Source organism: Sceloporus occidentalis, unplaced genomic scaffold, assembly GCF_023333645.1.
Source record: "Sceloporus occidentalis isolate IW3139 unplaced genomic scaffold, rSceOcc1.0.p SCAF_49, whole genome shotgun sequence".
Classification (NCBI taxonomy): Eukaryota; Metazoa; Chordata; class Lepidosauria; order Squamata; family Phrynosomatidae; genus Sceloporus; species Sceloporus occidentalis.
This window is the reverse complement of record NW_028317029.1, coordinates 2,555,541-2,579,254: the sequence shown is the minus strand read 5'-3', so window position 1 is coordinate 2,579,254 and position 23,714 is coordinate 2,555,541.

The following is a 23,714-nucleotide window of genomic DNA, read 5'->3' as shown; positions in this document are numbered from 1 at the left end:
GGACAGAGGTGACACTGGTGAGCTGAATGGGGACAGTAATGACATGGGGGGCTGAATGGGGACAGAGGTGACACTGGAGAGCTGAATGCGGACAGTAATGACACAGGGGGCTGAATGGGGACAGAGGTGACACTTGGGGGGGCTGAATGGGTACAGAGGTGACACTGGAGAGCTGAATGGGGACAGTAATGACATGGGGGGCTGAATGGGGACAGAGGTGACACTGGAGAGCTGAATGGGGATAGTAATGACACTGGGAGGGGCTGATTGTGGACAGAGGTGACACCAGGAGGGTATGATTGGGGACAGAGGTGATACTAGAGAGCTGAATAGGGACAGCAATGACATGGGGGGCTGATTGGGGACAGAGGTGACACTGGGAGGGGCTGATTGGGGACAGAGGTGACACTGGAGAGCTGAATGGGGACAGTAATGACATGGGGGGGCTGATTGGGGACAGAGGTGACACTGGTTGGGGCTGATTGGGGACAGAGGTGACACTGGAGAGCTGAATGGGACAGTAATGACATGGGGGGCTGAAAGGGGACAGAGGTGACACTGGGAGGGGCTGATTGGGGACAGAGGTGACACTGGAGAGCTGAATGGGGACAGTAATGACATGGGGGGCTGAAAGGGGACAGAGGTGACACTGGGAGGGGCTGATTTGGGACAGAGGTAACACTGGAGAGCTGAATGGGGACAGTAATGACATGGGGGCTGAAAGGGGACAGAGGTGACACTGGGAGGGGCTGATTGGGGACAGAGGTGACACTGGGGAGCTGAATGGGGACAGTAATGACATGGGGGGCTGATTGGGGACAGAGGTGACACTGGTTGGGCTGATGGGGGACAGCAATGACATGGGGAGCTGAAAGGGGACAGAGGTGACACTGGGAGGGGTTAATTGGGGACAGAGGTGGCACTACCTTTTTTTTTTTTTTTTTCTGAATACAAAAGAATAATATATAATTTGTACAAAGATTGGTATAATAACCTTCTTCCACTTCTTCGTCTAGGCCTCCGTCTCCTCGTAGCTGCAGACTGCCGTTTCTACTTTGTGTCACTAACATCCGGTGCTCCAGCAGTCTGAGCGCGAGGGGGCGGAGCTTTTACTCCTGACGTTGCTCCCATCATCACTAGGCGGCCAATCTAATCTAAACGGCCTATGAGTGCTGCTGATGCCGCCGGCCGGAGCTTCTTTAATACTTTTTTATTTTTTATTTATTATGGCAAGCCAATCCGGCTTGCCATATTAAATAAATAAAAAAAATTAAAGTAGCGCCGGCCGGCGGCATCAGCAGCACGCATCGGCCGTTTAGATTGGATTGGCAGCATAGTGATGGGAGCAACCCTCACGCTGGCACTGCTCCCATCACTAGGCGGCCATCGCACACAGCCGCTGGGCCGGCTCTGCTTTAATACCTTTTTTTAAAGGATCGGCTTGCCGCTTGCCATAGTAAGTAAAAAAAAAAGTATTATAGTAGCACCGGCCGGCGGCATCAGCACCCAGCGGCCGTTTAGATTAGATTTCGGGCGGCCTGGGGGGCAATTGCCCCCCTGCCCCCCGGCCCAGCCCGCCCCTGGGTAAGGACCAAGCATCTCTTTACTTGGTTGCAAAAGCACTTGACGTTCCAGGAACGTTCTACATTGTGTAGGGTGGGAGTCAGCTTATTGGTCAGGTGAGTCTGAACGAGAAGTCAGGAAGGTGCAGAATGATCGGTGTGTATTAGTCACACCTTGATATGGAGGGGCCACTGCTCCCAGCGAGGAAGTGGACCTTCAGGACATGCAGTGCATGGCAAGTGTGGGCACATACGTGTCCCTGATGGCCAGTGCCCGGAGCATAACTAAAGAGAGTCGCAACCATAACCATATGAACACTTATTTACATCTGCAAATCATAAGTAACAATATGGACCTACTTTTGGGCCCAAACAGAACTAATAAAGTTTGTAGCAGAGGTTATACCCTCTTTTTTATGGAACTACTGAACAACCTGGAATGTAACTTTAACCTTTAGTATTATTATAATAACATAACAACCAGGGCCAGCCCAAGACAAAATGCCGCGCCCCCCCCCATTATCTACCCTTCCTCTCCCTGCCTCCCCCCCATTATCTACCCTTCCTCTCCCTGCCGCCCCCCCATTATCTACTCTCCCCCCCCGTACCTACCTTTCAACAGTCCTGCGGTGAGTCTCCCTGCTCGGTCTCGGTGCCGGCTTGTAATGTTGAGCGCCGGAAATGACGTCACTTCCGGCGCTCAACATTACAAGCCGGCACCGAGACTGAGCTAGAGGGCTCGCAGAGGAAAGAGGGGCACCGAGCGGGTACTCACAACTTGGTAAGCGAAAACCACTCGGCGCCCTCTCTCTCTCTCTCTTCTCGGTTTAAAAAAAAAAAAGGGCTTGGTGCAGCAAAGTGCCGCCCCTTCAAAAGTGCCGCCCCTTCAAAAGTGCCGCCTGGAGCGGTTGCCCCACTCGGCTCCATTGTCGGGCCAGCCCTGATACCAACAGTACCACCCATTAAATCATTTGCTTTAGCTGTCCACTCAGATGCATTTCTGAAATAATTGAGTTGCTCTGTTTTGTTGATCGGCCATCATAAGCCACTGAGCACAGAGTGGTTCTCCGGTTTAGAGTCCACAAGATCTACCACTTTTTGTGAGAAAATCACCTGCATCTATGATAGAGTTGGATGGTGTGAGTAACTAGGGTCAGTCTCTTTTACCTATAGAGACTTTAAAGAGCACAAGTCTAGCCCTCAAGGAAGTCATCATGTACAGTATAACACTCAGTGAATGTCTTATATTGAAATTCCCATGACTGGGTCCTTCTCTCCTCAGGCTCCTTTAAATGTTAACCACCTATATAAAAAGCAATTACCTATAGTATAGTTGAAGCAAATTAAATTGTTCCACTATACAATGTAGATATTATGTGGTGCATAATTAAAACGCTGTCAAAATACATTTAGACACCAGGTGGCGCTGCTATTAAAATGTATTATTCATGTTGGGAATGGCAATAGAATCTACCATTTACTTTGGAAGATGGAGCAGTTGGACCTTACTGCAATAATAATGTGCAATTTTATAGGTGTAAAAGGTTAGTATATTAATATATATATATAAATATATATATATAATAGAAGGGCAGTTTGTGCCAAATAAAAATACGGATTTTTAATAGTTTTGTAACTTTTCCTATAAATGTGAAAATAAATTATAACTTTTAAAAAACCTTCAAAACTGGGGGAGTATAAAGCCCCAGAGAAAAATTTAAAAAAGGTTGCTTTCAGCTTAATTTCTATACCCCTCCCTAGACCAAGTTTTAACTCTTTTGATGCCACATACCCAGTGGCCTAATACACTATGTAATAAAAGGGGAAAAACACTTTACTACATTTTGTTTTCTTTATTTTTCTCGGGGGCTTTATATTCCCTCAATTTTAATGGATTTATTAAACGATCAATTAGCGGATTCAATTGCCTCCCTGGTATTTTTAATTGGTCATTATTTGTAACTTTTGGGCAATTCTATTTACATCGAGCATTGTAGTAGTGATGGGAGGATTGGATGGTCTAGGTGTTCTACTAGCTCTTAGTAGAAAGGGCTCTGCCAGTTATACATCTATGCAGGGGCGTAACTAGAAGCCTCAGGGCCCCAGTGCGAGAATCTGTTAAGGCCCCCCCCACCCCCAACCCATCTACCCCCTTCTCAGGCTATCTACCCTCTCCCTAGCCCCCCTTCTCACTATCTACCCTCCCCTTCTCACTATCTACCCTCTCCCTACCACCCTTTGTAGGTCACTTACCGTGCAGTCCTGCGGTGGGCACGGCTTCACTGCTGAGCGCCGGCATATGACGTCATATGCCGACGCTCAGCGTGAAGCGCCGGCACCCGAGATAGACGCCTCACGCTCCCACCACTGCAGTCGGGGCAGCGCTGAGGCAGGCGGCGGCGGCAGGGAGCAGATGAGACAGAAGCAGTGGCGACTCTAGAAACAATATATAGGGGGGGCACACAAGATACCACAGTCAAACTGGGGGGGCATTCATAATTTCCAAAAGTAATGTGCTATGGAATTATACTTTTGTTATTGGGCTAAAATAATACTTGATCATTCAACATGGGAAGCTTGAAGCCACAATTGAGTGCGACTAATCCTTGAAATAAATATTATAACACAATAAATAACTTTTCCACTAAATGACTTCAGGGCCTTGAACGTTTTGTCCCCTGAAGTCACTACAACTTCAGGAGGGCATTTTATCTCTGGATAAATATAAATTAAATAATTCCTACTGTAAGTTAAGTGCCAGGAAACAGATGACCAAACACACACACCATCACAGGCTCTGTCACACCAACACCCAGACACACACACCAGGACAGGCTCTGCCACACCGACAACCAAACACACACACACCAGGACAGGCTCTGCCACACAGACACCCACACACACATCAGGACAGGCTCTGCCACACCCACATCCAAACACACACACACCAGGACAGGCTCTGCCACACCCACATCCAAACACACACACACACCAGGACAGGCTCTGACACACTGACACCCAAACACACACCCTAGGACAGGCTCTGCCACACTGACAAACGAACACACACCAGGACAGGCTCTGCCACACCAACACCCAAACACACACCAGGACAGGCTCTGCCACACCAACACCCAAACACACACCAGGACAGGCTCTGCCACACCAATACCTATACACACACACCCGAGGACAGGCTCTGCTACACTGATAACCAAAAACACACAAACAGCAGGACACAATCTACGTCACAGACGTCTACATCAGGATGGATTTTTCACACTGCATTGTCGTTTATACCCCCCTTAGTGTTTTTGCCCCTTGTGTATTGATGCCCCTGCTGCCCATATATATTAATATTAGCCCCAGTTGCCGATAGCAGGTATAGATCAACACATTAACACACAAACCAAGCTTTGCATGTATAGATCAACTGAAATTCACTTGTGATCTCAGCACTGAAGGTATATATCAAATAAACAGAATCAGACATACAAATCCTGTATTTGCAGGTATACAATAGTATATGAAAAGTAGCATTGCAGGTATAGGTATATAGGTGGCAGCATCAATACACAAGGGGGACAGCTAGCTAGGTTTCAGCATGTACTGGCTGACTTGGCATGATAGGAGTGTGATTGCTAACAGCCATACTATCACACACACACTCATTCATTCATATACTCATTAATTCACAGATTAATTCCCTCAGTCACGCATACTCATTCAAACACCCTCCCCACCCCCTTACCTGCACTGCAGCTCCTCGATGCCGCTCACAGACTTCAGCAGAGGGCGCGGCCTCCCTCTGCGTTCTCTGGTACTGCACAGAGGAAGCAGGACTGGAGCAGAGTCATGTGATGTCACGTGAACTCTGTTAGGTTCCGCTTCCTCTATGCAGTACAGAAGACCCTCCCACAGGTAAGTAGCCTGGCTCGAGGTGCGGCCCGCGTAAGATCGGTTGCCCTGGCTGCACCCTCTCTCTCCTCCGCATAAAAAAGAAAAAAAGACGGGATTTAAAGTCGCATTGCGACTTTATTCCAAATTCGGCAGGGGGGCAACAGGGTGGCCCCCCTGTAGCGACGCCACTGGACAGAAGGGTGCTGAAAACGCAGTCGCGACCCCGGTAGTTCCGCCACTGCCACTATGGATGAGGCTTAATTTGGTGGATAAAGATTTCAGGTAAAGGTTTAAAACAGACAATCTTGAGAGCCTAAGGAAAGGGGGTTAGACATGTGAGGTATGCTTAAATAGATTGAGGACCAGAGCTAAATACCCTACCAAGGGATCAAATGACCATGCAGGGTAATATGTTTATTTAACATGTTTATACAGTTAGAATTTTGGTTAAGCAAGCATCTGCTTTAATATGTAGCCCCCTCGTTTTCAAGGGACCAAAAGAAATTAGATAATTGACTCAAATGCTGTTTCATGGACACGTGTCATCAAAGAGATAGCAGGAACATTAGGAGTGTCCAAATCAACTGTACATTCTGAAAAAGTAGGCACTGGTGAGCTCTGCAACACAAAAAGGCCTGCACGTCCACGGAAGACCACAGAAAAGAAAAACCCCTTCACAACATCAAGCCAAGTAAAAATCTCCAGGAGGTAGACATATCAATACCCAAGTCTACCACAAAGAAAAAGACGCCACATGAGCAAATATAGAGGGTTTACCACAAGATGCAAACCATTCAAAAGCCTCAAGAAAAGAAAGGCCAGATTAGACTTTGTAAATAAAAAATCTAATAAAGCCACCCTAGATCTGAAACAACATTCTTTGGACAGATGAAAGTAAGATCAACCTGGATCAACCTCTACCATAATGATGGTAATAAAAGTATAGAGAAGGCTTGGAATGCTCCTAAGCTTACCCTATCATCTGTAAAACACAGTGGAGGCAGTTTGATGGCATGGGCATGCATGGCACTGGGTCTCTAGTGTTTCTTGATGACAGAAGACAGAAGCAGCCGGATGAATTCTGAAGTGTATAAGGAAATATTGTCTGCTCAGTACTAATTCAGTGAAGTTGATTGGATAGTGTTTCACTTTACAGATGGACAATGACCCAAAACATACTGTTAAACCAACCAAGGAGTTTTTAAGGCAAAGAAGTGGACTATTCTGCAATGGCTGAATTCACCTGATTTCATCCCGATCACACATGCATTTCACTAAAACTATGACAGTTGTGTCAGTGTCCAAATATTTCTGGACCTAACTATATATAATATATATATACATACATACACATATATTTATAGACAAAAGTATTGAGACGCCTAACCATGACACCAACAGCGACTTTTATGATATCACATTCTAAGTACATAGACATTAATATGACTGTGCCCCAGTGCCCAGAGCACAAATGCTCTATTAGATGAACTGGCAAAAGTTCCCACAGAACACTTCACAATATTGTTGAAGCCTTCACAGAAGAGTGGGAGCCGTTGCAGCTGCAAAGAGGGGACAAACTTCATATTAATGTCTATGTATTTCGAATGTGATGTCATAAAAGTCCCAATACTTTTTTATTGTATTTGGTAAATTTGGCGATTCGTATAAATCCCCGAAAACAAGACCAGACCTCCCCCACAAATCAGATGAAAAACTAAACAAAAAGCTCTGAATTTTCATCTGACATTAGTGGGTCCACATACACTCTCATCACTCTCTCACACTCTCATTCTCGTTCACTTTCTAAATGTTTCCCTACCTTATCTGCCTATGACTTCCGCAACACTTCCGTTTCTGCATTTTTCTCTGTATCTTCTTCTTCATCTTCTATCTTCTCTCTTCTATCGTCAATCTTGAATCCATAATCTTGTTTCTTCGTCCACATCTCCACAGACATAACCCGCCATTTTCCCCCAAAATGTCGGTGCTGTGGTGACGACGTCCTCCCCGATCCTCGAAACGAGGAAAAGGATGTCACCGAATTGCCCTCAGTTCTGCGCTGATGGGTGGATCAGGGAGATGACATCACTGCAGCGCTGCCATATTGCGCTCAGTTCTTCTTGGTGAGATGGGGAGAGATGTGGACAAAAAAAAGAAGATTAAGCATTGAATAGAGAAGATAAGGGAGAATATTGAACATGAAGAAGATGTGGTCGCAGGAGCAGAAGTGGTCGGCAGAGATGGTAAGGAAACATTTAGAGAGTGTGGGAGAGTGAATGACAGTGTGAGAGAGTGAGAGTGAACGTGGGGACCGGGCAACAAATTTTGTTCACAAATTAAAAATGCCCCTGAATTTTCTAACCAAATGGGCCAAAAACTTACCTTTTGGCCCATTTGCACATGTCTAGTGTGTATTGGAGTGGATCACTGAGTGATCTATATATTAGGATATTGAAAAATGCATTTTATGTGTTTGGTTTTCCAGAAATATTTTGGTCCTTACAGTACACTGTATGCCAAGGTCATTCAAGTAAACAAGTACAAAACAGCTCATACAGACAATGATTGATACAATATTTAATAGGGAACATATCTTCAGTAATGTTCAATACAAAAGAGAACTTTTATTCTGTGCCAAACCCACAGGCTTTACATTTTGACTATTAATAGAAAACATGTGGTTTGGCTAGCAAGATCCATATTCTTTTCTGGAAAAATACATTCTTACTTCAACCTTTCATTCCATTGGAAGAATGCTATTTCTATACAGTATATTCAGTAAGTCAATTAAATAAATACACTTTAGCATTTAGTATAAATTTTATGTACCCCATTACATTACATTTTACATATTACACTCAAAATAGTGATTAAAACAATTTTTGGTGTCACTCCTCCCTTGCGAAAAATCTTATGACCCCATGCCTCCCATGTTCAAGCGGTCAAAAAATTTTGGGGTATGCAGGATGAATTTGCATAAAACAATTTATAGTTGAGAGGCTACTCACAGCTCCCCTGGAGTTCATCTAACCCCCCCCCCAAGGGGAGGCTTACCCAACAGGTTAAGAACTCCAGGATTAAAAGTTTTTTAATGTAATAAAGTATTACTTAATGTAAGGATGATTTACTTTGCTGAGGGGGGTGGCTATTTGGGACAGCCTCCCAGCAGAATAACCCTGAGATCCACAGAGCCCTTGAGATTAAGGGTGCAATTAACGAACATCCGTATCCTTCCATGAAACCCAGCTGGAGATTCTTCTTTCAATATGCATCAAATCTTAGTATACACCAGTGAGCAACAACTGGGGAACAATAATTTGTGATGGAATAGACTCAAACTTTGGTCTGTACGTGCCTAAAGCAGAACAAATATAGTTATATGGTAACCAATGCAACTAGATTAGGGCTATACATATATTTCATGAGCTTAGTGGTATTAAGTAATATTCATAAGATATTTTGTTTTTATTAAAAAACAAATTACAAATATTTTATTGATATATATATATATATATATATACATATTTAAAACTCCATTTTCTGTTGCTGTTTATGTACAAAATACATAGATAAAGACTGATAAACACTTCATATGAAGTAACAATCATTATTGTTACTTCATATGATGTACTATGATGATGTACTATCCATGGAATAAAAAGTATCTATTATCTAGTATCTCGATATTTTAAGAGTTGGTGTCGTATGTGCCATATTTTTAGCTCTCTAGCCTTTTTGTTTTTTATAAACCCATTTCACATGATTCTTAAGCATAGTGAATGGGCACTAAGAAACTATGATATTTGCTGTAATTTGGCTCTTAGTACACCAGAGTAGTTCAGTAAATAAAATATCCTTTAATCTTCCCGAGTTTCCACCTTCTTAATAATTGCATTCTCCCTTTACCACATTCAGTTTAACAGTGTGCTCTTTATGCGAACCTGTTCATTAGACATTAGTTTTGTTCTTGATAGAAAATCATTAAAGTCACTATGCAGCTTCAAATCCTGGGCATTACAAATGCAAATTAAATCAATGAAATATGACCTTGAACAAAAAAATAGAAAAAAGTTTGTACCATGTTTTGATGAATCCTGAATAGGTCTCATTATTGAAAAGAGATCCTATGTAGACAATAATTACCAAAGTATACTTCAAAGTCTCTCGAAAACCAATCTTTATTCTGGTAATAGTAGTAGTACAATACTAATTATTTACATTAATGATACAAAATAAACATTTTTCCTCTAAATTGCTTTGTTTCCTGTTGTCACTTGCTGATCCCCCAGAAGTAATAGGGTTACTGTCTGACTTCTCGGAAGAGACCTGAGACAAAATGAGGGTGCTTCCATTACAAAATAAGGAGACTATTGTGGAAATAAACACATTATAGTTATATTAGGAAAAAACACAAATTATTATGAGAAAAATCAAAACAGAGGAGGAGACTATATATCAAAGGAGAAAAGATCTTAATACTTGACCGTTAGAGTTTTATGTGTAATGTGAACGATTTCTGGGTAAGCAAATGGCAATAAAATTAGAGTCTCATTGGGTTAAAATGCAATGCGGTCCAACTGATTCAGCATCTCGTTAAGCAATATAGGCATTAAAGTGAGAAGGAGACCCTTTATGAACCACAGGGCACAAAACAAGGAGAACTGTTTGCTATTTCAAGAGAATCCCAGTAATTACATGTTTTGGAAAATGAATTCAAAGTAATTTTACCCAAAGAAAATTCTTGCAACTGGAAAATAGTTCATCTTAAATCTATATTGTTTTGCTATAATTCTCAAATTATGCATATCCTGTAGCACTGACTTTACACTCTAGCTATCTGTTATTATTTGAAATCAAATTAAAACTAATAAACCATCACAGTGTTTTATTTAGTCATCAATCACAGCTTAACTGTGTCTATAAAATGTATTTGGAACCAAAAGTTAAACACATTTAACAGTAAGAGAAAGTTACAAAGATTATCAGCAATCAGGTTTCCTCTGTTACCAGGCCTTGACTTGCCATCTGGCAGATTGGGAAAAGGCCTGGTGATCGATGGCCGACAGTGCCACACACACTCACCTGACGTGGGTGCTGTAGCGTGAGACCATCGGCTGGATATGTCCGGCTGCACTCTACGTGAGAATAAAAATGTTGCATGCTTACCTTAAACTTTAACCTGTCTGTCACTATCTGACAATTCCAGTTAACTTCCAGGAAAGTCTTAATTGTATTTACTGGATCATGTTGCTGCTGTGCATACAATTCACAAGGCTACAATGGTGCTTTGCGTTATAATTATACCTGGGAACCCTCTCTGTTTCACCCAGTGTCTTTAGGTAAAGCATACATACACATACCCACTTCTAAAGTTCTAAAGTTGATCCAAAAAAAGGCAAAAAAAATGCAGTTCCTTTTCAGTGTTCCTGGGCTGCAGTGCTCAGTACCTATCAAACGTGGCCCAAGGAAGGAAAAGTGGTGAACCAGCGACAGGGTCATGGCCAGCCAAGGCTCATTGATGCACGTGGGGGGCGAAGGCTGGCCTGTGTGGTCAAATACAACAGACAAGCTACTGTAGCTCAAAAAAGTTGCTGAAAAAGTTAATGCTGGTTCTGGAAGAAAGGTATCAGTGCATCACAGTTTGTTGTGTATGGGGCTGCGTAGCCACAGAGCAGTCAGGGTGCCCATGCTGACCCCTGTCCACTGCTGAAAGCACCTACAATGGGCATGTGAGGATAAGAACTGGATCACAGAGCAATGGAAGAAGGTGGCCTAGTGTGATGAATCACGTTTTCTTTTACATCACGTGGATGGCTGGGTGCAAGTGCGTCACTTACCTGGCATCAGGATGCACCCATGGAGGCCCCACCTTGCAACGTACAGGACTTGCAGAACCTGCTACTAACGTCTTGGTGTCAGATAACACAACACACCTTCAGAGGTCTAGTGGAGTCCATGCCTTGAGGGCTCAGGGCTGTTTTGGTGGCAGCACAGTGTGACCTACACAGTATTACGCAGGTGGCCATAATGATATGGCTGATCTGCATAGGTACAGTAAATACGCCCCTTTCTTTTTATGATGTCAATGCTGGTTCTCCATATGGCAGTCTAGGCATGCCCCTAGGAAAAGTTAAAAGTGTTAAAGAAGAGTTAAATCTGAGCTTTGATGACATTGACTAATACAATGGACAGGGGTCCAACTGCATCACCAATCCTGTCACAAGGAAGAAATGCACTGGGATCATTATAAACGTAACAAAACAACATGTAACAAATGATGGTGGGTTTGTTTCTTTGTGCTACTTTTACCTTTTTGTTCCAGTATTAAGAACATGCATCAACCTGCCTTTTGCAAAATATAATTCAGACTGTGTACTGCTTAAAATTGGTTTCCTTAATTTGTTCTAGTGCCATCCATCTCAATTGGGAGCAATTGCATTTACTTCCTAAATCTATTTTCCTAATGAGCTATCTGGTTTTGTGAACAGAGTGAGAACTATTGCATGCCAGGTATACATTCTATTATGTGTTGTCTTAGGTTGTGTTAAGTATATGCCATAAACACAGGTCTATTAGCAAGATATTTATTTACAGAAAGTTTCCCTGAAATCCCTGGTGACACATGATAGATTTCTCCTCTGTATCTGAGATAGAGCTGAGAGAGCAGGATTCTGAAAAGAATAAAACCTTTAGGTTACCTTCAGTTTTTCTGCCCTACCTCAGGCCAAGCCCTCCTGGCAGGGGTGGGGTGATTTCTCATACCAGATGCCTGGGTTAGGCTGGTGGATCCTCTCACCCTGTGGTTCATCCTCTTCAGGCATCCCTTGGCTTTGTTTGGTCTCTGGACGTACTTAGGTTGCACCTGTGTTTCTGCTGGTATCAGGCAGATTGCACAGTATATCCAGGGGCCCACATCCGGAAGCCTTGTTTGGTCTGGAAGCACTGACGTAACTACTGCGACCCCTTCTTCCTGTCTCCTCGCACAGATCCAGGTCGGAATGGCCCTTTCTAAACTACTCTTGTCAGGGTTCCACCCTACCAGCTTGGACTAATGTGATAATCATAACATTGTCATGTCTACCTGCAGCCACTAGTGGCCACCCTTCCCTCTCAGGAGAACCCCTTTCTAATTACTTGGGACAGCTGAGCCACGTTACCTGAGTTTAGCCCTGCCCTTATATACCTGCTCTGCCCTTCAGTCTGGGCCTTTGCATTGTTTGGCTTGGGTTCCTGTTAGTCTGCTTGCAGCTGAAGCTCCGTGTACTTCATTCTGATTTCCTGTGTATGACCTTGGCTATGTTCTCGATCCAGATTTGTGTACCAGACCACGCCATGTCCTAGACTTACCTACACCTGCGTGTGCTCTGCCTAACGGCTTCAAAGCCGTGTGCCTTGCCATTCTGAGTTCCCTGTCCTCGCTACAGTTCCTCTGTCCTCGCCACAGTTCAGCTTGTTTCTTCAACTCCAGTTCTGCTTTAGGTTGTGTGCCTCAGTTTCACCTGTCGCAGTTGTGACAGGGCCCGTGCCAGTTCAAAATTATCAGGACCTGGGCCAGCAGGTCGGGTAGGAGCCCAGTTGCAGGGGATACCAGGGGCTCTGTCTGTACCCCTTGATGAATCATGACTGGTAGGTAGGTACAGACAGAGCCCCTGGTATCCACTGCAACTGGGCTCCTACCCGACCTGCTGGCCCAGGTCCTGACAATTTTGGGGGGTGAGATGGAGTGTGTATTAGTGAACATGAGTAACTGTGTGTAATTTGTAATTTTAAAATTACGACTACTCAGAGAGACATAAAAGAGTAATATAGAGATCATACATCAAAAGGGGATACTGATGATGTGCAGAGAACATTAAACATGTTGTCATATTCATTACTCGGTAGGTAGGGGTTTCAGTGATGATAACCGGAGTAATTTGTCTAATTCTAAACACAAATGAATCTCTCATTTGACTTTATGGCCCAATGTACAGTAGGAATTTTAAAAGGTTTGCATAAGTCAGATAATAATTCCCTTCAGATGATGTAAAAGAAGTTGGTTACCTTTTAAATTAATTTGATATGCAAAAACAAATCATATTTTTACTGTGGGCTTTAGGTGCTCAATTATTGATACCTTTTAGTCTCTCTCTGAAGTGAAGAATTTTATTAATCTGAGTGATTAGGTCTCCTGAGGACACATAAACATAACTTTTTAGTTTTTAGAAGCTGACTTTGATAAAATGATATTAAAGGTACAGGCTAATCTAAACAAGAATGCATATTACAGTACCCCTAGCTGATTACTTTAATATGCGTTCCTTAAAAAACAAAAAAATAAAATGAAAATGTAACACAGAAGAGGGTTCCCTGCAGCAGCCCTCCTTCTCCATGATCCGACTGTTCTTGCCTCTGACTGGCTGTTAAGCTATCAGTCACTGGTAGGAAAGTGCTCCCATTAAAATGTATGGCATAACTTGTCACACATGTGCATTGGGGTTGCCTGTGGGTGAATATATCTGGGTTAGGGAGTTCTGCACAGTTTTCAATTCCTTTTTTCTGTGGGAGACAATGAGAGTAACAACCCCATTTAAAGTAAATTAAGTTGCTAGAGACGCCACTGATAAAATGGATTCATGATAAGTGCTCCTACTTAAATATATACCTTAAAGAAGTTTTTTGAACTGTGATTTGCTAAAGGAACCCAAATAAAAAATGTAGCTTTAAGAAATATATTTATGCGTCAAAGTGATGGTCATGTTCTGATTTATGCAGTAAAGCTCCCAAAATGCATAAAAATCAATTACATCTACTCCAATCACCTCTAGTCTGTGACGCTTTGCAATAACATTGTAATTTGGGGTACTTTTGTGTACTTAACTAGTTCCCCTATGTTACCTGTTATCATAGGGAAATAAACTATATTTTTCATTTTAGTTTTGAAAATTCTATAATATTATAATATTTCTGTAATATTTTTTTACATTATTTAATGTATGATTCATAATAAATTTTAGATAATTCATATAAAAATGCCAACTATTTGTGTGTAGGCACAAGACATGAAAAGAGGGAATCAGAGTTCATCAAATATATTTCCTAAAACGCCAAATAGTCATTAGGACTCAAAATACTCTTGATCTTGAAATGATTTTGAGCTAAATGTTGACAACTCTCATTTATTAAAATAACAAGTGTACAAATGTTTACAGGAACATTCACCTTTCCGTTGAAGAAAATGTTCATCATTATGCGTGACTTCAAATTAAAATGCATAGAAGATGATGTTGAAATGTCTAAATGGTTTAAATTTTTACTGCTTATCCAAGACAACAGGATATGGCGCCTGTCTCAGCTGTGTAGGCCTTGGCATAATAATATATCAAGTAGGTATAATATATTAAAAACAAAGTACATGATAATTTTGAAAACATAAATTGTAAGTAGGATGTGAGATGTTTAGAATTGAAATCATGAAATGATATATATATATATATATATATATATATATATATACTGTATATTTGTTTAAGTACCCTCTTTACCTAATGTATCAGTTTGCCTTAGTCTGTCAATTATAGCTTTGTTTGCTAATCTTTGAATTTATATACTATAAGAAGTGCTGCGTAACTTGTTGGCGCTATTTTAATAAAAGATAATGATGATATTATCTTTTATTTATATAGCACAACACAATACATATATTCAAGGGGTATGACAAGATGGGAATTTGACAGACTAAGACAAACCGATACATTAGGTGGAGAGAGCCCGGCTCGCAAGCTTACAATCTTGAGGGAATGGAGTGACAAACGTAAGGCACAGAGAAAGGTGAGAGGTAGTGTGGTGGTTGTATCAATGACAAGGAGGTTCTAGGAGGTAAGATGGCGCGGCTTCTCTGAAGAAGTGGGTTTTGAGATGTTTCTTGAATGTTGGGAGGGAGGGTGAATGCTAAAGGTTCAGTGGAAGTAGATTCCAGAGATATGGGGCAGCCCGAATGAAATCTTGGAGACGGGAAAAGGAAGAGGTGATAAGCGAGGAGGAGAGCCTTAGCCCATTGGAAGAAAGTAGGGATTAAGTTGGAGAGTATTTGCTTATGAGGGCAGAAATGTATGAAGGAGGAGTGTTATTGAGGCCTTATATGTTAGTACATTGTTAGTACAGTTGTGGCATATTTGGCAGCCACACACAAATGCACCCTATCTACTCATTTCCCCAAAAGATTTGCCTAGAACACAATACAATGACCAAGAAAAGATCCAGTCAGGTAGCAATTTCTGCCTAGGCCTACTCTAGACCACCCCTAGCCAAAGACAGCGATTGGCTTCCTGCTCCACTTGCCTTCCAATCCCCTTTGCCTCCCCTTGTGAAACACTATGGTATACCCCTACGCTGCAATTAAACACACTGACCCAAAAGCTCTGATTTCTGGAGCCTCCAGAAGTTGTTTGGTATGCCCACGGCTATCTGTATATTCTCCTGTTCCTTCCGGGCTATATATTTTATTATTTTTATTTTGTTAAAAAATGTATTCTTCAGAATTTGTAGGACAATACATCAAAACCACTCACGTAAAGCCCATGCTATCCACCTTGCTTGTAAACATATAAACGTAATTTCAAAAAGCCCAGATATAAAAAAAAACATTAAGAAAATTAATTTAAAAGATTTCTTTTTAGAAGATTTTGATTATAATTCTGTAATTTGACTTTGGCATTGAAATCGGTATATATAATATTAAACCTTGCTGTTCCTGGTTTTATGTCTCAACACAGCGAGATGCATATATGTGTATATTTGTACATATCTGCTATCAATGTGTGAGAGAAAAATCCGATATACATTATATATTATATTATAAATGACATTCTAAGTTTCAATGCAATGGATTTATTGCCATTTCGCAGTCCATGTGAAACTTAGTGGGAAGAGATATTAAAAAAAATACAATATTGCAAGGGCAAAAGCTGTTATATCTTTTGGAGTCCACTCATGATCTTACTAAATCATGCTTAAAATGTACCCATTAACTCCTAAACACTATTTTTATTATATTTATCTACTGCCAAGTCTAAATAATTTGTGCATTTTCAGCATACTTGATTAATTTACTTTTATTTCCATGATGGAAACCGCATTATATGCTGAGAATGAAAGAGATGACCTTGGACCAGGTGGGTGAATAGTTTTGAATAGTTTAGCCACAAAATGCATAGCAAGGCACAGAGCATGACGCTGATAAGGTAAATGGTCCCTCAGCAATATTTCTTTGTATCTCTGTAAGACGGGGGCGAAGGTTTAAAATGTTACCTTAGATCCATTACTGAATAAATATTGCCATTTTGCAACCAGAGAAAATAGTATTCTTCATGGGTGTGATACCTCTTAGATATGTTCATATGTTTCCCTCTTCCTTCTATCTATCCTATTGTTGTCCTGAATACCTTGTCTCTTAATTAGTCATTTCACATACTGTATATGAAGTGAGAAGTTACATTGTAGCACTCCAGGTGTCAGATTTGCATATAAATACCCCAGTTGTATGATAACACTTTGTATATGTCTGGTAATATACAATCACATTAATTAGCAACAGATGTCATTAGGGTCACCATCATATAATCCGCTCTAAAATAGAAATATATGACAGCAGATAAGAATCATTCAGTCCATCTCGTCCCATTTTCCTTAAGATTCAGACCTCAATCACTCCTTGATTCAGGATAGCCATCCCATTCATGTTTAAATCTTTTCAATGGGAAGCTGTTTTATTTATCTACCATCCTCTTGATAAAGTAAAAAAAAGATTGTTGTGGTCACAGCTCTTGGGTACTCCCTTTCACTTATAGTCATGCCTCCCAGGTATACCCAATAAACCGCGGAGTCCTTTGTAACATACATGAGCACTAGTACCTATCATTCAGCTTGGCCATTTCATCAGTTGCCTGCCGCAACCATTAAACTGTAATTTGAATATCCTTCTTCTGACCCTTTAGTGCCTTGGTTATGGATTCTACACCTTGTGACCCAACACTACTTATCTTCCGTTCTTAACTTGGGAATTTTGGGTCAATGTGCTAGGAAGTTGGTTGTGTTTGTGGCTTGATAAAAGAAAACAACTTTGTACTTTGCTTCCCCAACCTGGCATTTTTTAACCCTTAGTCTAATCACTACCATCTCCATTTTTTTAGTACATTTTCAGTTTTCCATACATTTCATTTGGCTTTACTTAAAGCAGTTGAACTGATTGAATAAATTCCTTGAGCACTATTATATTTAATGTTTAACACAAAGGAGATCATCGTGTGGATAGCTGCTGGGAAGCAGAAAGCTGACTTCTGGCAGCAGGAAGCGCATAGATCAAAGGATGCAGTAATTGCATGTGCCAAAAAGCGTATGGTGCCCCAGAAGAATGCTGGGCCATTGCTGATTATATGTATTAAGCGTGCCTTATATATATTAAATTCAACAGTAAATCTAGCAACATCAAGGAAAGGTGGAAAATCAAAAAGCACGCAATATCCATTCAAAAGACTAATTGAAATTAGCAATAAATCATCTCCCACCATTTTTATTACTAGTGTGAAATAAAAAAAAACAAAAACGTTGTTTGTTTTTTAACATTCCTAGTTTCTGCATATTCTAATGCTTTCTGGTAGCTGCATGTTATCCATTTGTATATATCCTTCCTTATTATCTTTTATCTTAGCCCAATCTACTTGACACCCTGACTCCTTATCATACCGTCTGTGGGGTTTTTTATTTTTTTTTATCTTTAGTTCAAAATTTACTAAAATGGTAAACAAATAAAAAACTAATTATGACAAAAGCTAATTAATGGGCAATCACATCATCTCACTGTAGCAGACTGCATGTATTCTTCTCTGTTCCTGTCTATTAACAGACTGCTTCCTAACTGAAGACCTTTACATGTTGTTTTATTGCAAAACATGGCATTTGGGAGACATCATTATTTTGGACAAAAGAAACAGCTGATGAAAATAAATACCTGTTTCTTTAAGTATTATGTCAAACACAAGGCTGAAAATGTTTAGATTATTTGTTATTAATATTCTACCTGCCTATTGTTGGTAATATTTACAAAAAGTCCTTGCTTTTGCCTGTCTATCGAAGATACTTATATACTTATATATATATAGGCTGCTGGATATGATGGCGCTATATCAAACAATTAAAAATAACAGATACATAAATGGCAGAGCATCCTCGCGGAAGCTCTACCCCCACTTGACCCGGGCAGGCAGACACCGGCAGATAATATGCACATTAAGCCCCTAAGTGCAGGACTGAATTTCCTCATTATAAAAATTTAAATAATTGAGTAAGGAAGGCGGTAGAGCAGCAGCACTAGAATCTAACTCACTATGAATATAAAGTGCTGGGCAGAGCCGGCCTTAGGTGTTCTGGCGCCCTGTGCGGACTACTCCTCTGGCGCCCCCCCATCCCAAAAAAAGAAAGGAATAAAAACTTGTAACAAAACTTGTAACAAAACCCCAATCACTATATACTACGCCAAACATTGATGTGGTCTAGGCCTACCACTTCATTGTCTGGCTTAGTAGTAGGGATGCACCGAAACGAATTCTGGACTGAAACCGAAAGTGCAGCATTTACCTGGCCAAAACCGAATATGACCCCCCCACACCATAAAAAAATCTAACACTTTTATTTAAAGTAAGTAACACACCATAATAGGACAAAACAATTAAATTATATTATATATATATATATATATATATATATATATATGATTAACAGCAATCACATTCCTTTCATGCCCAGGCATACCCAGATTCCAGGATTTACTCGCAGACTTGGCATGATAGGAGTATGATTGCCCTATCTACCCCTTCTCACTCTCTTCTGCCCTATCTACCCCTTCTCACTCCCTTCTCCCTATCTACCCCCTTTCCCCTGTCTCACTCCCTTCTCCCTATCTATCCCCCTCCTAACTATCTACCCTTTCCCTCTTTGAAGTTCACTTACCTTTCAGGAGTCCTGCGGTGGGGGTGCAAGGCCTCTGCCTCCCAGCTCTGTATGGAACAGTATAGAGTGATGGGAGTTATGATGTACTTTTAGAGCATAATTAGATCATGAAAAAGACATTGGAAATGGTACAGCATAACAACCATCACTCTCACACATTTACCAATCCACACATATACCAATCCACACGTATACCAATCCACACGTATACCAATCCACACATATACACTAATCCACACATATACACTAATCCACACATATACACTAATCCACACATATATACCAATCCACACACATACCAATCCACACATACTAATCCACACATATATACCAATCCACACACATACCAATCCACACGTATACCAATCCACCCATATATACCAATCCACACACATATATACCAATCCACACTTACCAATCCACACTTACCAATCCACACATATACACTAATCCACACATATATACCAATCCACACATATACACTAATCCACACATATATACCAATCCACACACATATATACCAATCCACACATATATACCAATCCACACACATATATACCAATCCACACATATATACCAATCCACACATACCAATCCACACATACCAATCCACATTTACCAATCCACACATATACACTAATCCACACATATATACCAATCCACACATATATACCAATCCACACACATATATACCAATCCACACATATATACCAATCCACACACATATATACCAATCCACACATATATACCAATCCACACACATATATACCAATCCACACATATACCAATCCACTCTCACTGAATGCTTTCCTACCTTTCCTCTTTTCTCCTTACATCTCCTTTTCCTCCTCTTCGTTCTTCTTCTTCTTCAGTTCTTCTGTCTTCTTCCGGGTCAGAGGGCAGGGACAGCGGTGGGCGCGGCTTCAGTGTTGTGCGCCGGGATCTGACAAAACAACCCCCGGCGCACAGCAGCTGTTGCCGCGCGGATCACAAGGGAGCGGTATCGGAGGTCTTTAACAGACCTCCGGCTCCCTTGAGTGAGTTTAAGACGGGTTCAAGGGAGATCCCTTGCGAGCCTGCTCCTCCAGCGGCGGACATTACTGTCCGTCTCTGGAGGGGTGCCGGGTGCCCCCCTGATGAGCGGCACCCGGTGCGGACCGCCCCCCCCCGCTAGGTACGCTGCTGGCGGGAGCGGAACGTCACGGTGGCGTCGGACCCCGCGGCGGCTGCGGACCCCGCGGCGGCGCCCCCTGGAGTGTGGCGCCCTGTGCGGTCGCACAGGTCGCACACCCCAAAGGCCGGCCCTGGTGCTGGGTATCGTAATTTCAAGAAAGATATCTGCACAACCAGGTGTGTGGACAGCTGTGATTCCTGGGGGTTGAGTATGTTACCTGTCATAGAGAAAACCCGCTTGCTTTGGACACTGGTGGGTGGGCATGAAAGCAGCTGCTTGGCCACTAAGGAGAAGCATGGCCAGATAGCAGGTGCCTGGTCCCAATAACCTAGAAGATCAGTTATTGTGTTACGAGCTTGCACCTAAACTCATAAAATATTTGTTTCAAACCAATTACGACAACAAACCTTCAATAACATGTCATTTCTTCAAATTACCATATCAGGGGAGCTAAAGAATGAAAAAAATTGTGTTAAATCTAGGTTCCAATGTTATCCCCTCTGCCGACCAACGCTGTGACTCATGCACTGCTCAGGTGGTTAAAGGGTTTATGCTTATATCATTGTAATAAACCTGCATATATATCCTCAGGCATACATTCCAAAAAAGCATCTTTCTTAACGATATTCTAATCTATTCTGATTTTATTGGTTATTTAGAAATATTAATATCATGTTTATGGAGGGTTACTAGGTCCTTGAGTTCTGCTGGGTTTGTGCTTCTATTAAGAAGGAAGAGAACATGCCAGCAAGAAAATATTAAACCAAACCAGACTGACCAGAGAACGCTTTTAACAAAGAGTGCTTATAAGAGAATATTGGAAAACCTTAGGCTTTAATGTTAAGGACAGATTACTTAAAATGCAGAAACTGTCATCAGCATCCATCCGGAGTGAAAACATTTGGATAAGCACTAGTGTAAGGTTGACAAAGGCTGGTCGGAGGAAGATATACCAGAATGCGGAATGGCATCCTTCCCAAGTCAATTAAATCTTATTACTGCGGTATACTCTCTTTTTTTTTGCCTCCTAGAATTAAAACGTAGTCAAATCAAGCCAACTCTTTAAATGCAGAGGGCTGGAGAAGGCTGCTCATTCACCACAGTCCTTCAAGGGTTTCTATAGTTAAAAGAGAACTAAAAGACAATTGTTTTTTGTTTTTTTGTTTTTTTTTAACGACAACAAAAAATAAAAATACTTTTAAAGGTAATTTAGGAGATAAAATCTGGAATGTGATGATCAAAGCACAGCTGCAGACATGTAAATTTTTTATGGTTCTGTTGTGTAAAATTCAAACGTGATGGAGTAAGGAGATCTCATTGGCAAAGTTAACAGTGGGGGAGTGGGGGAGAAATGTAAAGCATCTGTTTATGAATGCTACAGTTCTAATGTGTAAAACTAATAAACTTTAATCAAAGTGGGAGTAGAACCTAATTTCCCGTGCACATGGCCGTGAATAGAAGAAAACCATGCGATTTAAAATTATATATTTTAAATTATATTTGTATAATTATATATTTGTACATAATTATATATGTATTATATTTATATTTGTTGTCCTCTAGTAAAATTAGTGCAGATGTGTACCTACGTTTTCTATATAATTAACTGACATAGTTTTGATTAAGCCAGAGAGGTGTGAAGCATGGAAAGCATTTCTTTGTTTAAATAAGCTTACTTCCTCTCTGTCCTGCCCCGTTCGGCTGAATTTATTTGACGGCTAATTGCTCAGGCCCCAGACCTCTTGACCCCTTCTCTCCACACTTTAAATGTAGATGACTTTAGGTTCATACTGTACGAGAACCATGCAAATTAAAATTAGTAATTGGAGGCTATTATAGTTAAAATGGATTTAGATTTTTTTTTTAACATAATTCATTTAAATAGTAGAATTCAAATCTTACTAACGTTTAAAGACCAGGGAAATGTGTATATTTTAGTTTTCACTAAAAGTTCTTCAACTTTTCTTCAAATCCTAGCAAGCAGCTTTTTTACATGTTTTGTATACCATCATTTTATACGTTACATAACATCTGTACATTGAAAGAAAAGTAGTATTAGTAGAATTAGTATATAACATAACAAGATGACATACAGAAACTACAAGTGAGGACCCTGCTCAAATGAGCTTACAATCTAGAGGGGGTATTTAAATAAAATAACCCTTTGGAAAAATTGTTATTCAAGATGCACTGCCATAAGAATTTAGAAAATTATTTAAATATAAAACGAAAACTAGTCCGGCCCTGACTGGGCCTATTTTCAGCTCCATCAGCCCCTACGTTAATCTGGCCTTGGTTTCAATGGGTTTGATTGAAAAGATTGATGGGTGAAATGTGGGCATGTAGACGGGAGGCTGAAGAAAATGTTTGCATATTTTGTGTGAAGACTCGCATTTACTTTTTGAGTAAGCCTACATAGCTTTATATATCATAATCGGTAGCAATTATGATTCATAATATTATGTAGTATTGGGAAATGTTGAGGTATAATCAGGGCTGGCCCAATATATTGTTCAGCCCTCCCTAACCTGCAACCACAGGTCGCTAGTCACCGAGGACAGTATAACATAGTTATGGAATTGTAGTCTGCTAGCCACCGATGGTGGTTTAGTCTCAAACTGAGCATATAGCCATAAAATATGTTTTGGAGCTAAAAATTATTGCAATGGAATTTTTTAATCAACTGAACACGCAGCACACAGATGCTGTTTCTGAGAAGCCCTACACCGATAGGTTGCAGAGTGATGTGTCAGCCAATCACTGCATTGCTTTTATACAGCAAGGAGCAGGGGAAGCCTCCACAAGAGGCAGAGAAGCAGCTTTCTGGCAAGATACCGCCCCCTGGCTATGAGAAAAAGCCTAGAACAGAAAGAGAAAATTAGTACACAAGAACACCAAACAGGAACATAATAACTGGAAACAACTCAAAATAAAGGGAGGGAGGGTGGGACAAAAACACAGGGTAAGCTGGTACAACAAACAGCCCAGAACCCCCTTTCACTTAACCATATATACCCCCCTCACCCCACTGAACTTTACATAACCCCCTGACCTAGCCCTGCTCCGCATCCCTGTCAAGGCCCCCTCTGGTC